Source organism: Octodon degus, unplaced genomic scaffold (assembly GCF_000260255.1).
Source record: "Octodon degus isolate 3935 unplaced genomic scaffold, OctDeg1.0 scaffold00039, whole genome shotgun sequence".
NCBI classification, from domain to species: Eukaryota; Metazoa; Chordata; class Mammalia; order Rodentia; family Octodontidae; genus Octodon; species Octodon degus.
This window is the reverse complement of record NW_004524615.1, coordinates 14,124,019-14,137,164: the sequence shown is the minus strand read 5'-3', so window position 1 is coordinate 14,137,164 and position 13,146 is coordinate 14,124,019. Positions and strand designations below refer to the sequence as shown.

Below are 13,146 nucleotides of genomic sequence, written 5' to 3'. Positions count from 1 at the left end.
AACAGGATAATTATGAAAAAGATGAGTTAGAACTTTTTTAGGTCTATTAGCAAATGTCTCTTAAATGTGAGGTTTAATCCCTTTTATCTTTTATGGCCATTGTATATTGTCTCAAACAAACTGACCTTTCATATTTTACCAACTCTATTACTACTTGGGGCCCATGGATTGCCAGAAATAGGGAAAACACTGAGAACTCTATCTGCTTGTGTTTTTAAACAAGATGTAAGAAGATATCTCCAAACATTCATCTCGATGCTCTGCTCTTCTTTTTTTATTATTCTGTGAAATATGAAACAACCGCCAAACTATTCATAGTTTTAAAACCAACGCTAAAGTAACCAGTACAAGGGCAGACTATTTGCCTGGCAAGCAAAGGTCCTGAGTTCGATCCCTGGTACCACCAAAAAAATAAAAATAAAAAATAAAAAAAAAAAAATACATACATACGTAAAGTATCTACTTAAGTCAGAAAACAGCAGTGGCATTCCCCCAGTGATGTTCAACATCAGCAGCCACCGAGAAGTGAGAAGCCGTGTTCCGGCGACAGATGCTCTCCTGCGTGCATAGCAGCACAGTCCGCGCCAGCTAAATCCTGGAAGTGGACTCCACGCCCATGAGCAGAGGAGTGGACAAGGAGAACGTGGCTTCGCACATGGCCATCTATCACGCGCAGGGATCCACCCACTCTGCCATTAGGGAACTTACACTTGCGTCATTTGTAGGGAAACGGATGCCCTTGAGACTTAGCATAACGTTAAGTGAAATCCGTCAGACGCACAAGCTTGACTCTCACATGGTTTCTCTTATACAAGAAACCTAAATTATAAATAAAGAGCAAGATAAAGGCAGAAAATAGGGAGATAGGTAGAGGGGGAGGGGGGGTAAGGAGCACGACGCTGCGTTGCGCGCATGCGCCAGCTCCCCTCCTGGAGGGGGATCGTTGTGCACTGCAAACATGTACTAACAGGGAAAATTCTAACCATGATAATCTATCACTACACACAGATCAGAACAGCCAAAAGCAATTTTTTTTTTAAATAGCAACAATACCAAATGTTGGTGAGGATACACAGAGATTGGATTTTTTTTTCTTTTTTTTTTTTTTTTTTGTGGAACCAGTGATTGAACTCAGGCCCTTGCGCTTGCCAGGGAAGCACTTATTCTACTGAGCTATTTCCCTAGCCCCAGAGACTGGATTTAAAAAAAAAAAAATGCATTATTGCTGGAAGTATAAAAATCACACAGCCACTCTGATAAACAATCTGGCAATCTTTCTAAAATCAAGCATCCACTTTCCGTAAAGTCCCACAACCGCACTCCTAGGAGCTATTTCAGAGAAATCAGAACCCACACAAAGCGCTTCGCAAGCGCCTCCATCCCAGCTCTCTTTGTAATAGCCAAGAACTGGAAACCACAGGCACATCCATCGGCAGATGAATGGCGAAAGAGCTGCGGACCTCTCCACAGCAAGATGCTGCTCAGCAACACGAAAGAACGGAGGACAGACAGCACAGCCGTGGGGCCGACCTCAAAAGTTTTCTGGTCACAAGAGGCCGACCTTAGGCGGCCACTTCTCCTGCTCACTGAGAGAATATTTACAAAAGTGTCAGGGCAGGACAAGACACAAGTGGTTGCCAGGGGCTAGGTAGGGACAGTGGCCCAGGAGAGGATGGGGAGCAGGAGGAAAAAGGGCGGTGGAGGCTTCACACCTAGGATCAAATGATGCAAAACAAAACACAAGCAGTGGACTGAATCACTTCTTTTGTTATTGTTTTGGTTTGGGGGGTTTATTTATTTATTTATTTTGGTTTTTGGTTTTTGAGTCAGGGTCATGGTTTGTAGTTCAGGCTGGCCTTGAACTCACAGCAATGCTCCTGCCTCAGCCTCCCGGGTGCAGGATTAAAGATGTGCACCCCCGCACCCAGCTAGACCGATGTCACTTTGTGCAATAAGTATGTATGATGTAACTGTTATGGGCAACCTGGATGTTCGTATACCAGCCCAGCCCCTTTCTGCGAATCTAGGTAGGACAGACTCCTCCTCACTCACTACTGCTCCTTCCGCACTGCCAGTTCTTCCTCAGCCAAAGGACCTCTCACCTCAGGTTAAGAAAAAGCAATAGGAACAATAAGCAGAGTTTAGACTTTGAGCTTCTTGGTAGACTCTAAGCACAGTGGATCCGTTCATAGGGCATTGTTCACAGCCTAAAGAGGAAGCAACCCTGCATGCGCCAACACAGGAGTGGATGAACGAAGGTGGCCCATGCAGCGCAAGGAGTCCTAGACAGCCCTAACCATGAGTGAAATGCCCACTCAGGAGACAGCAAAGTGAACCTTGAGGACCAGAAGAGAGAGAAGCCAGTCCAGAAGGGCACATTCTGCACGACTGATTTCCCTTTATAAAGAACTTGAAAGAGCCAAACTCAGGGACAGAAAACAAAACTGCGATATCAACCCCTAGGGAGGGAGAGGCTGGAGAGTTAGTGGTAATGGGTATGGAGTTCAGTTTTAGAACATGAGAAAAAAAAGAAGATGAGAAGATTCTGGATTCAGGTGGTGGTCATGACTGTCCTTAATCCCACTGAGTGGTACCCTCGGGAAGGCTCAGAATGGAAGCCAGGCACAGTGGCACACTCTTGTAATCCCAGCACTCTGGTAGGCTGAGGCAGGAGGATCATAAGTTTGAGGCGAGTCAATGTAGACTATATATGGTGACTCTGTCTAAAAAAAAATTTAAGATAGGACAGGGTGTGGCTGGTGGTAGAGCACTTGCCTAGGAAATATGAGGCCCAAGTTAAATTTTGTTATGTTGATGTATATATTTGTGTATTTTTATCATGATAAAAATAATCTTAGCCAGACATGATAGTACATGCCTGTAATCTCAGCCCTCTGGTAAACTGAGGCAGGACCCCAGCGTGGGCAATTTAGAGAGACCCTGTCTCAATATTAGAAAAATGTATTTGGGAGAGCCTAGCTTTTTTGAGTTCTTTATATACTCTAGAAATCCATCCTCTGTCCGAGGAACAGTGGCTTGTCTTTGCACTCTGGCTTGCTGTGCAGAGCTTCTGAATTTGCTATGAGCCTGTTTGCTGATTCTTGGTCCTATATCCTGGGCCACCAGGGCTCTGTTCAGAAGATCCTGGCCTGTGCCATGAGAGTTTTACTTATTTCAGTTTCAGCAGGCTAAGGGCTGGGGGTGTAGCTCAGCACAAAAGCTTTCAATCCCTAGTAACATGAAAGAAAAAGAAAGTTGTATTTCATTAGTCCTTATTTTAAATAACTTTTATTAATACAGAAAGAAAAATTTTAAAAAACTGACTTGAAAAGAAAAATGAGAAAGAAAAATATTTGTACATTGTAAAAATCTATAACACAAAAAACCACACAGAGTTTCCATTTCTACCACGCACTGTAATGTCAAATGGAGAATCTTCTGGGTCAGAGAATGACTTTATTTTGTCTCTTTATGACCTGCCTTCTGAGCACGTGATCTCCACGTTTCTATATTTGCCTTTTTGCTTTTGGAGCCAAACATGTAATTGTTGTCTTACAAGTCAAAACTTGGTGTTTGTGCTTACCTGGGTCTGATGCCCAGCAGCGTGAATAAAAAAGCGACACATAAGACCTGCTTTTTGCTTTCATTTTTGTTCTTTGAAGCTAAAAAAATCAGAGCCGCTAGTCCCAGTAGTGCTTGCCTATAATCCCAGCATGAGGGGAGGCTGAGGCAGGATGATAGCAAGTTTGAGCCCAGCCTGGATTACTTAGCAACTCAGTGACATCCTCTCTTAAGATGTTTTTCTTTATTTATAAAGGCTGTGTATGTAGCTCAGTAGCTCAATATGAAGGCTCTGGATTAAATCCCAGTACTGAAACAGTAAAAGAAAAAAAAAAAATTTCATAGGCTACCTACTTGATTGAGGGGGGACTGGGGATTGAACCCAGGGACTTCACACTCAGGTACTAATTCCCTAAACTGCCCAGACTGCACTCCAACTTGCCGCCATCCTCTCAGAGCTGGAAGAATCTGGGACAATACCCATCTCAGCTCTGCGCCTGTCTGTTCTTCCTCTTGGGCAGCCCTGGATCTAACTCCAGTTAGATAATAATTCACACAGAGCTGTTGTTACCTGCCTGAGGCATCCTACTTAATAACTCAGCATCTTACAAGAGAAGCGAAAGAACTCGCCATCACCCTCTGCATGCTGGTCCCCATGAGGGATGGCATCTCAGTCGCTTTCTCCTTGCCAAGACACAAAGCCCAACACGCACAACTTGAAGGAGGAGAGGGTGACTGTGGCTCACGGCCTCTGAGGGTTCAGTCCCTGGTAGGCAGGTTTGAGTGCCGAAAGGCAGTGGTGGAAGGGGCTGCCACAAAGGAAAACTGCCTACTTCACGTCTGCCAGGAAGTACAGAGAAAGGAAAAACCTGGGAGAGATTTGTAGCCTTAGGAGCCACCCCCAGTGACCAGTCCCATCCCTGCCCAGGCTGCACCTCACACAGTGAGTCAGTGTTGGTACATACAGCACCCCTGGGATCCAATCCCCTTCCAAAAGCCCCACCTCTGAACACGTGAACCTTTTGGGAGAACTTTCTAGATCTAAGCTATAACAGATGGCAACCTGGCTATGGCTCCAGGCAAATTCCAAACCAAAGAGTTTCTGCACTGTTTCAAGGAAAAGCATCGAGTCGACCTGCTTTCTATTCAGGCGTGTAGAGACTGATGTCGAATATTCAGTTTTCTAAGTCTCATTATTGTGACATTGACCTGCTGCCTCTCATACAACACTTGTCATTGCCTAAAATGCTTTAGGTTAGCTCTATGGTTCTCAGAAAAGTCTCTCTAGCCTGCAAAATTTTCAATATCTTATTTATGTTTAGTAGTTTGATCTCTCCTATTACCAAGCAACAAATAACCTCTGCATTCACTGAACAAATACCAGGGACATGCATTGTTACAGGTGTAACCGGGTCACACCAGCGAGATTAGATATGGTTCCCTGACCTTCAAAGACCTAACCAAAGAGGAAAGACAGTGTCACAGTGGAATCAATTACGGAGGCAGGGAAGGGTCAAACAAAGGTGCTTAGCAAATTTATAACTAACGCAGTCTTCTGCACAGCCAAGTTTGAAAGGCAAACATTTCACTGCTTTTTAAAATGCTCTTAGTTCATTCATTCATCATAATTTTATTAATGTCTTGCTTTCATGTTTGCCTTAAATTTCTCTATGCTGAATTCACTAAGTCTAAAAGGAGGTGATATTTCCAAAGTAAAATGGATCCAAAAATAGATAGCATATGCTTCTTTCATGGCAAGAATTGTTTCAGTGGCAGCCGTTGAGTTGCACAGACATAGTGGTGTAACTTTTGCATTAAAATAATAGGCAGCAGGCCAGGAATGTTGCTCTCCAGCATAGCACCTGCCTGGCAAGCATGAGGTCCTGAGTTCAATTTCTGATTCCAAAAAAAACAATACTGGGCTGGTGAGATGGCTCAGTGGTCTAAAGCACCTACTTGGAACAAGCTTAGCAAAGCACAGGGACTGCAGTACAATCCCCCAGCACCACATGCCAGCCAGCCCCGCCCCCTGGTGGGCTGAGCTGGCCACACACACACACACACACACACACACACAAATAAATTAATTAATTAATTAAAAAAACCCACGATACTATCCAGTCATTTAAACACTTGACAGGAACATTTCATAGAGGGAAGCAGGCAGGATACACAATGTTCATTTTCTTTCTTTACTTTTTATCAGTACCAGGGATCGAACTCAGGGCCTTGCACTTGCCAGGCAAGTGCTTAAGCCACTGAGCTGTCTTCCTGGCCCCACCATGCTCATTTTCTATGAGAGGAAATGCACACAGGAGGTTGTGTGATGGCCCCACCTTTTGCTGTGTCCTAGCGGTGAGCTCCTGGCCCTGCTCCGTGCCTGTGCCACCTCATGCAGCTCTCAAAACTCAGCTGCTTCGCCCCTCTTCCGGCTTCTTTTCATAGCTGGTTACAAGTGTAATTTCTGTGGCTTAGAAAACATCTTCATTCTTGTTTGCTCAAGCTTTCTCCAAGGATGTTGACGTTCAGAGCTGGAGAGTAACTTTGAGATCGGCTCCACTGCCCTGGCTTCTCAGAAGGAGGATCTGAGGCCAGAGCGATTAGCAACCCCAAGAGTTGTGCAAGCAAGCAATAGCTTAACAGCGGAGCTTCTGAGGAGAGGCTGAAGGTACTGAACTTGCTGCCTCCAAATTAATGGACGATGACTTTAAACCAGGTGTGGTGGTGCACCCTCTAATCCCAACACTCAGGAGGGAGGCTGGGGCAGGAGAATTGCCGTGAGTTCGAGGCCAGCCTGGACTACCTAGCAAGACCTTGTCTCAAAAAGAAAAAAGGGCTGGTGAGATGGCTCAGTGGTCTAAAGCACCTGCTTAGGCAAGCTTAGGCAAGCACACAGGGACCACGGTTCCATCCCCAGCACCACATGCCAGCCAGCCCTGCCCCCAGCGCAGGCTGAGCTGGCCACAAAAACAAAAAAAAAACACAAAACAAAAAACGACTCTCACTGGTAGGAGACTTAAGTTTCAAAACAAGGAAACTTTTTACCTCTCTCTAGCTCTACCAAATACAAAACAAGTTTTGATCAGGGTATGCGAAAAAGAATAAGGTTGAATACAAGGGAGAATTGTCTGGCAGCCCAGGTGATTGAAAACTGCAAAGGCTCTCCCATCTCCCCCTTCCTCTGGCTCCATGACCTTTCCTCCTTTCCCTGCTCCTGGCCTCTCTTTGCAGTGCTAAGTATCAACCCCAGGGCCTTGAGCATATCCACTTATAGTTCTGCAACCATAAACATAATCTATTTTAGAACATACTCATTAATTTAAAAAATACTTTTTAATTATAAATCTCCTCCTCCTCAATCCCCTAATCCTAAACAACTACTAATCTCCTTTTTGTCTCTATCAATTTTACCTTTCTGAATAATTCACACAAATGGGATCATATGTTGTCTCCGTGACTGCCTCTGCTCCTTTAGTATGCTGTATTTGTTTTTATTTGTTTGTTTATTGTTTTTTGAGACAAGGTCTCACTGTGTAGATGAGGCTGGACTTGAACTGGTGGCAATCCTCCTGCCTCAGCCTCCCCAGTGCTGGGATTACAGGTGGGCATGACCATGCCTGGCCACACATCCTACTGGTTGGCATGAGGTGGCAGCTCAATGTGGCTCTGCTTTGCATTTCTCTGGTGACTACAGTCGAACATCTTTTCATGAGCTTATTGGTTACTCGAGTATTTTCCTCGGAGAAGCAGCTATTCAGATCCTTTTCCCAGAGAAAAACATCTTTCGGAAAGGTGAAAAGCAGGTGACATTCTTATTCTCTGGGTTGCTTGAGAAGCAGTCCTCTGTTATATAAATTATAAGAGTCCTAACTGTGTGAATTAGAATCCCCCTGACCTATCTAGTTTATTTTATTTTTTTAAATTTATGTATTTGGAACAAGGTCTCACCACGCAGCTTACACAGCACGCAGAGTTGGGGATCGAACCTGGTCCTTGTGCTTGCCAGGCAAGCGCTTAGACCACTGAGTTATTTCTGTGGTCCCCTATCTAGTTTAATACACCTATAGTTTTGAAAGATTTTCATATCTGAAGTTTCATAGAGGTTGAAGACAAAATGCTAGGACAGTTCCCACTTCCCATAAAGATGGTTTTGTTGTTTCTGTTTTCTTGAGACAAGGCCTTGCTATGCAGCTCACGTGTCCTGGAATTCACCGTAGCCCCCACTGGCCTTGAGCTTGGGGTGACCCTCCTGCCTCAGCCTTTCAAGTTCTGGAATCGCAGTTATGTTCCACCACACGCGGCAAAGATGAACTTTTCCGCAGCTGGCCTGGGGAGCTGCCTGTCAGTAAGGGCCTCTGTTTATAGACACATCCCGCAGATCAGGCAGTCCATGTCTGTGCACGAGCCCGCCAGTGGGCAGCTACACTTCACTTTGCATCACTTAGAAATTGTCTGAGAAAGGAAGCCAGATTTTATGGGAATTACAACACTCTGGGGCCCTGTCCTTCTCTGCTAACTGGTGTGGCACTGCTTCACCTTCCAATGTGACATGAAAGCCAGCATGCAGTGGGACCCGCACCCTCAGCCTGGCCAGGGCACAGGCGGCACTCTGGCTTCTCCAAACTTCTCCACCCTCTGGATGGCTTCATTTCAATGTGAACACTTAGAAAATATTTTTAAAGTCCACAGGCTCAGGGCCAGGGAGATAGCTCAGTGGAATAAGAGCTTGCCTGGAAAGCGCAAAGCCCTGAGTTCAATCCCTAGTACTGACGAAGAAAAAAAAAAAGGAAGAAAGAAACTAAAGTCCAAAGGCTCAACATTCCCTTAAATAGAGCTGGTCACCAAAGGAGGAAGAGTGCACCTGGCTTGGGGGGTAGGGTGGAGGCTTGGGAAGCCTGCTGTCCCCTCCCAGGGGACTGAAGCTGCCAACCACACAGTTTGAGCTTACCGACTATTTTAAGCATTACGGATGGAATCTTTCCTTTTCATTAATAAAAGTCTACTTATATTAACATTCACACTTATGTCACCTTGAATAGAACTATGGAAAGGAATACTGTAAGGGCCCTATGAATAGCTGGAAGGATCCAGATCTAATTGTTTTTGTTTTTGAGACAGGGTCTCACTATGTATTGCAGATCTGCCTTGAACTCACTTGTGCAGCCCGTCAAAACAGAACTGCAGGGGGGGGAGGGGGTACACACCTGTAATCACAGAACCTGGGAGGCTGAGGCAGGAGGACTGTTGCAAGTTCAAGACCAGCCTGGGCTACAGAGTGAGCTCAAGGCCAGCCTGAACTGTATAGTAAGACTCTGTCTCAAGAAGTTAAAAAAAAAAAAAAAAAGCAAAAACAAAGACCCTGAAAATGTGTTTGGCTTTAGTAAATTCTCTGAATCAACATACAGAATAATAAGCCAGGTGTGGCAGTGTACACCTGTAATCCCAGCCCTTCAGGAGGCTGAGGCTGGAAGATCACAAATTCAAGCCCATGTTGGGTAACACAGTGGCTTAGCAAGGTCCTGTCTCAAAATAAGCAAGAAATGCTGGAGATACGGCTCAGGGAGAAGGCCCGTAGAGGGTAGCAAACGTAGGGCACAAAGGGCCAGGGAAGCAGTGACCAAAAATAGTGTTCATGTCAAATTAGGATGTAATTACAGATCAAAATGTAGTGAACTAATTTAACCCATATTAGTTTATCTTCCTATATGTAAGAGGTCACTTTCTCTTTCAGTACTGAGGAGTGAACAGGACTGAAATTGCTAGGTAAAGAAAACTGCACACACAGTTTCAGACCAGAAGGCGACGACAGGGTTACACCCCATGAGGGGCCCTCCATACTGCGAGTTCTAACTTCTCAAGGGCCAGTGGAGTACTATTCTGCCATAAAGGATAAACTTGAGTCATTTGTAGGAAACTGCATGCATCTCAAGACCCTAAGATTAACTAAAAGAAATCAGAGAACACATGATTTCTCTTCTATGAGAAACCCAAAATATACAGATAACAGGAATAAGGGAGATTTTTTTCAACTGGGAGGAAAGCAAGGGATGGAGGGAAGGGAAAGGGCATGAAAAAAATTTTTTAATGGAAATGGAGCTTTTGAAACTGAGAAGGGGGGGCTGCTGAGATGGCTCAGTGGTCTAAAGCATCTACTTAGAACAAGATTAAGCACAGGGACTGCGGTTCAATCCCCCAGCCCTGCCCCACACACACACACACAAATAAATTTAAAAAAAAAAAAAAGAAACAGGGAAGGGGACCAAGAGATAGAGTAGGGGGCGGCGGAGGCAGAAGGAACAGAAAGGAACCAGGATTTGTGTGCATGTGCCAACTGCCCACCATGAATGGAAGCAACCCACCATGAATGGAAGCAATCAGTGTATGTATTTAGAAAAAAAAGCTCTCCAGGGTCAGCAGCTTCCCTTCGTCCTGTGGCTCAGGAAGCCAGAGGGTGGGCCAACTGAGACGGCCAAGAGCAGAACACCCTGACCTCGACAGGTCATAATTGCATCTGTGGTCTCCACGGTGACCTGTTTGAGCCACACTCTCAGAACTGTGGGGTTAGTGACATCCCACGACTGGACCAAACCCAGTCCCAAGAACAAGCCCTGACTACTGTAAGTAACTCCCAGACCTCATTCTAATACAACGCAGTGTCAGTATTTAATTCATGCTTGGAAACCAACTGGCATGACCTGGGAAGGAAAGGACTTCCCTGTGGGATCTGAGAAGTTCTGGTAGCTGCTTTCACTCCCGTGTTCATGGTAGTAGTCAGAGAATCTCCTACGCTAAAGCCACAGGTGACAGGAAGAAGGATCCAGAGCAGATCATCACCCCCACTGTGCCTTCAGTCAGTGGACAGTGCTTGGGGACAGCTGCCCAGTGGGTTGTAGGTCGTGGCCCCGGTGCTCCTGGTGGCCATTCCAGGTCCAGAAATCATTTCTTGTAGGTGGCTCCGGGAGAAACTTTCAAGGACCCATGTGTGGACGCCACTGTTTCCGCTGACCAGCTCCTTCCCAGCAGCCAAGTAAGTCTGTAAAGATCAGATTGGGTCCCCTTTCCTGGCCCATCATGAATTCTACTCTTTATTTCCTGTATAACAAAAAAGCTGCTACAGGTTTCTCCCTTAATTATAACTTTTTCTTGACCACTTCAATTTCTCTTCCCCAAGTAACCAAACTCCAGTCTCCCAGAATGCCCTAACTTGCCTTCCTTCCTATGGCAAGCAAGAGCTCGAAACTGAATGAACTCTTACAGGCATTAATTTCTAGACTATCCTAAGATGTTCATTTAAAGAGCTTGGAGCACCCCCTTTCCACCTCTATACATTGTAGTTGTTTTCCTTGGGGGTTGAGCACACCTCCTCTTAGTTTTCAGAGCTGCTTGGGAAAATGAGGGAAAGGCGTAATTCTTTTTCATTGTGGAAGACTAGGATAAAACCTTACTTCATAAGCCACCTACTCAACTGCTTCTTGTAGTAAGGGTAGAGTCACAATGTCATCTCACAAAGAAAATTATTAGATAAGGAGTACCTGTCAAATAGCAGCGCCTTCAGTCTAAAATGGTTAGACAGTTTCCCATATGGTTCTGTCCCTGAAGAGTCCTTAAGTGTGTATGTTGGGATCTCAGTGACACTGATATTAGAGATGACTTTAAGGAGTCAGCAGATTGTGTCGGATTCCCTGGAGCATGGACCTTCAAAAGGAGAGTACAGTGCATGGTGACACACACCTGTAATCCCAGCTCTCTGGGTGGCTGAGACAGGAAGATCACAATTTGGAGCTCAACTTAGTAATTCAGTGCCTTAGTGATTTAGTGAGATACTGTCTGGAAATTAATTTTGAAAAGGCTGAGGACATAGAGCAGTAAAAAGGCCCAGTACCACCAAAAAAAGAAGAAGAAGAAGAAGGAGAAGGAGAAGGAGAAGGAGAAGGAGAAGGAGAAGGAGAAGGAGAAGGAGAAGGAGAAGGAGAAGGAGAAGAAGAAGAAGAAGAAGAAGAAGAAGAAGAAGAAGAAGAAGAAGAAGAAGAAGAAGAAGAAGAAGAAGAAGAAGAGGAGGAGGAGGAAGAAAGAAAAGAGGGAAAAGAACAATACATAAGCAGCCACACTATCAGAAGTCTGCATGTCGCTCTACAGGAAACAGTGTGCTATCCGGAGCTGGCCCAGAGCCCCCAATCTCCAATGAAGAGTAGACAGCAAAAGCTTAAATGAAACAGACAAGTAATATGGTTGGAGGGGTCCAAGAAGGTCACAACTTTCTTGGATCTAAGAAAGACTTCTACAGATCACCCACATGTACTGGTTTTCCAGCGAAAGGTGGAGATAGCTTAGGTAAAGGTAGGAAACGGAGCAGGACCTTGGAAAGTGAGAACAAAGACCTTTTCATGCAGTTCATGTTGCCAATGAAGAGATCTGTTTGGTCTCTAAGGTTGGTGTTATTCATAGCTGTGGAATAGGGGGTGGCAGCCCCCCGCCCCCCCGGACTGCACTCTCACCTTGCCTTCAGGGGCTTGACTACGAGCTGTCTGACACACAGAGAGAGCCCCGTGTCAGCAGCGCAGCCCTGCATGGCCCTGTGCTCAACAGTGTGCCCTCCTCCGCACCTCCTTCATGACCAATCTACTGGGATGGTCATTTAGCTTCCAGCACACACAGCAAAGCAGACAAGGAGAGTAGCTGACAACTAAGGACAGCCGTCATTTTTTGTCAGCAGTTATAATAAATGACAGCTGGCTGATAGGGAAACCGGGGAGCACAGAGATTTACTTCTAAAGAGGGGGGAGTGCTATAAAAGCTCCAATCTCAAAGATGCAGAGCACCTCTCAGGCTTTCACCGAGAGCAAACTGGTCAAGCAATGGCTGTGACTCATCCACGTGGCTGACACTGACAAAGGATCTACAAACTGCGGTACAGGGTTACAGGGTAAATCCTGAGGGGATTTGACTCACCTTGTCAGACACAAAAGTTACATTTCTTGTTCTATAGGTCCTGCTTTATCTTGGTCTTAACCATCCAGCCAAAAAGTGTAAAAACGAAGTATAAAAAGTAAAGCTGTATTAATGTGCTGAGCTATAAAAGGCTTAAGGCAGCAACTTCAGACATTGCCAGTCCTATGGAAAACCCACTACTATTATGGACTACTGGACTATATTGCAATATTTTGCTGAATTCATGCATCTACAATATGTAAATGACAATGGAATACCCATCTCTGACAAAACTAAATTAAAAAAGGGGATACAAAAAAAAAAAAAGATGCAGAGCAATGTAGCTTCCAGGCAAGCAAGCCTCTGTGACACTGCCATCATCTCTGTCACAACACAGGCAACATGGACGCTGATGGGATTGTCCTCAGATGTCACAGTGGGGAAGACAAGCTGGAGGTCAAGACCAGCTCTTCCAACTTACAGATGAGGAAGTAAGAGGCCCCAGGAAGCAAAGGGTCACAGCTGACAAGAAGGAAAATAGCCAGCAAGGGCCATGTCTTGTCCTTTACACCGTAACTCAGAGAGCAAAGACAGTGCATGGCCTCAGAAATTATTAAAATGCTGCACAGGGCTCAATAAAGGTTTGAAATGTTTTCC

At 45.2% G+C, this 13,146-nt stretch overlaps 1 long non-coding RNA gene across 1 annotated transcript in view; it reads left to right on the top strand.

Annotated features, from left to right (window-relative positions):
• The first annotated feature begins 10,103 nt into the window (after positions 1 to 10,103).
• The window catches only part of LOC111816754, a 9,085-nt gene continuing 6,042 nt past the window's right edge, over positions 10,104 to 13,146 (top strand). The window contains exons 1-2 of the long non-coding RNA XR_002821087.1: positions 10,104 to 10,178; positions 10,511 to 10,588. This is a non-coding gene — a long non-coding RNA (uncharacterized LOC111816754). The remainder of the gene's footprint in view (positions 10,179 to 10,510; positions 10,589 to 13,146) is intronic.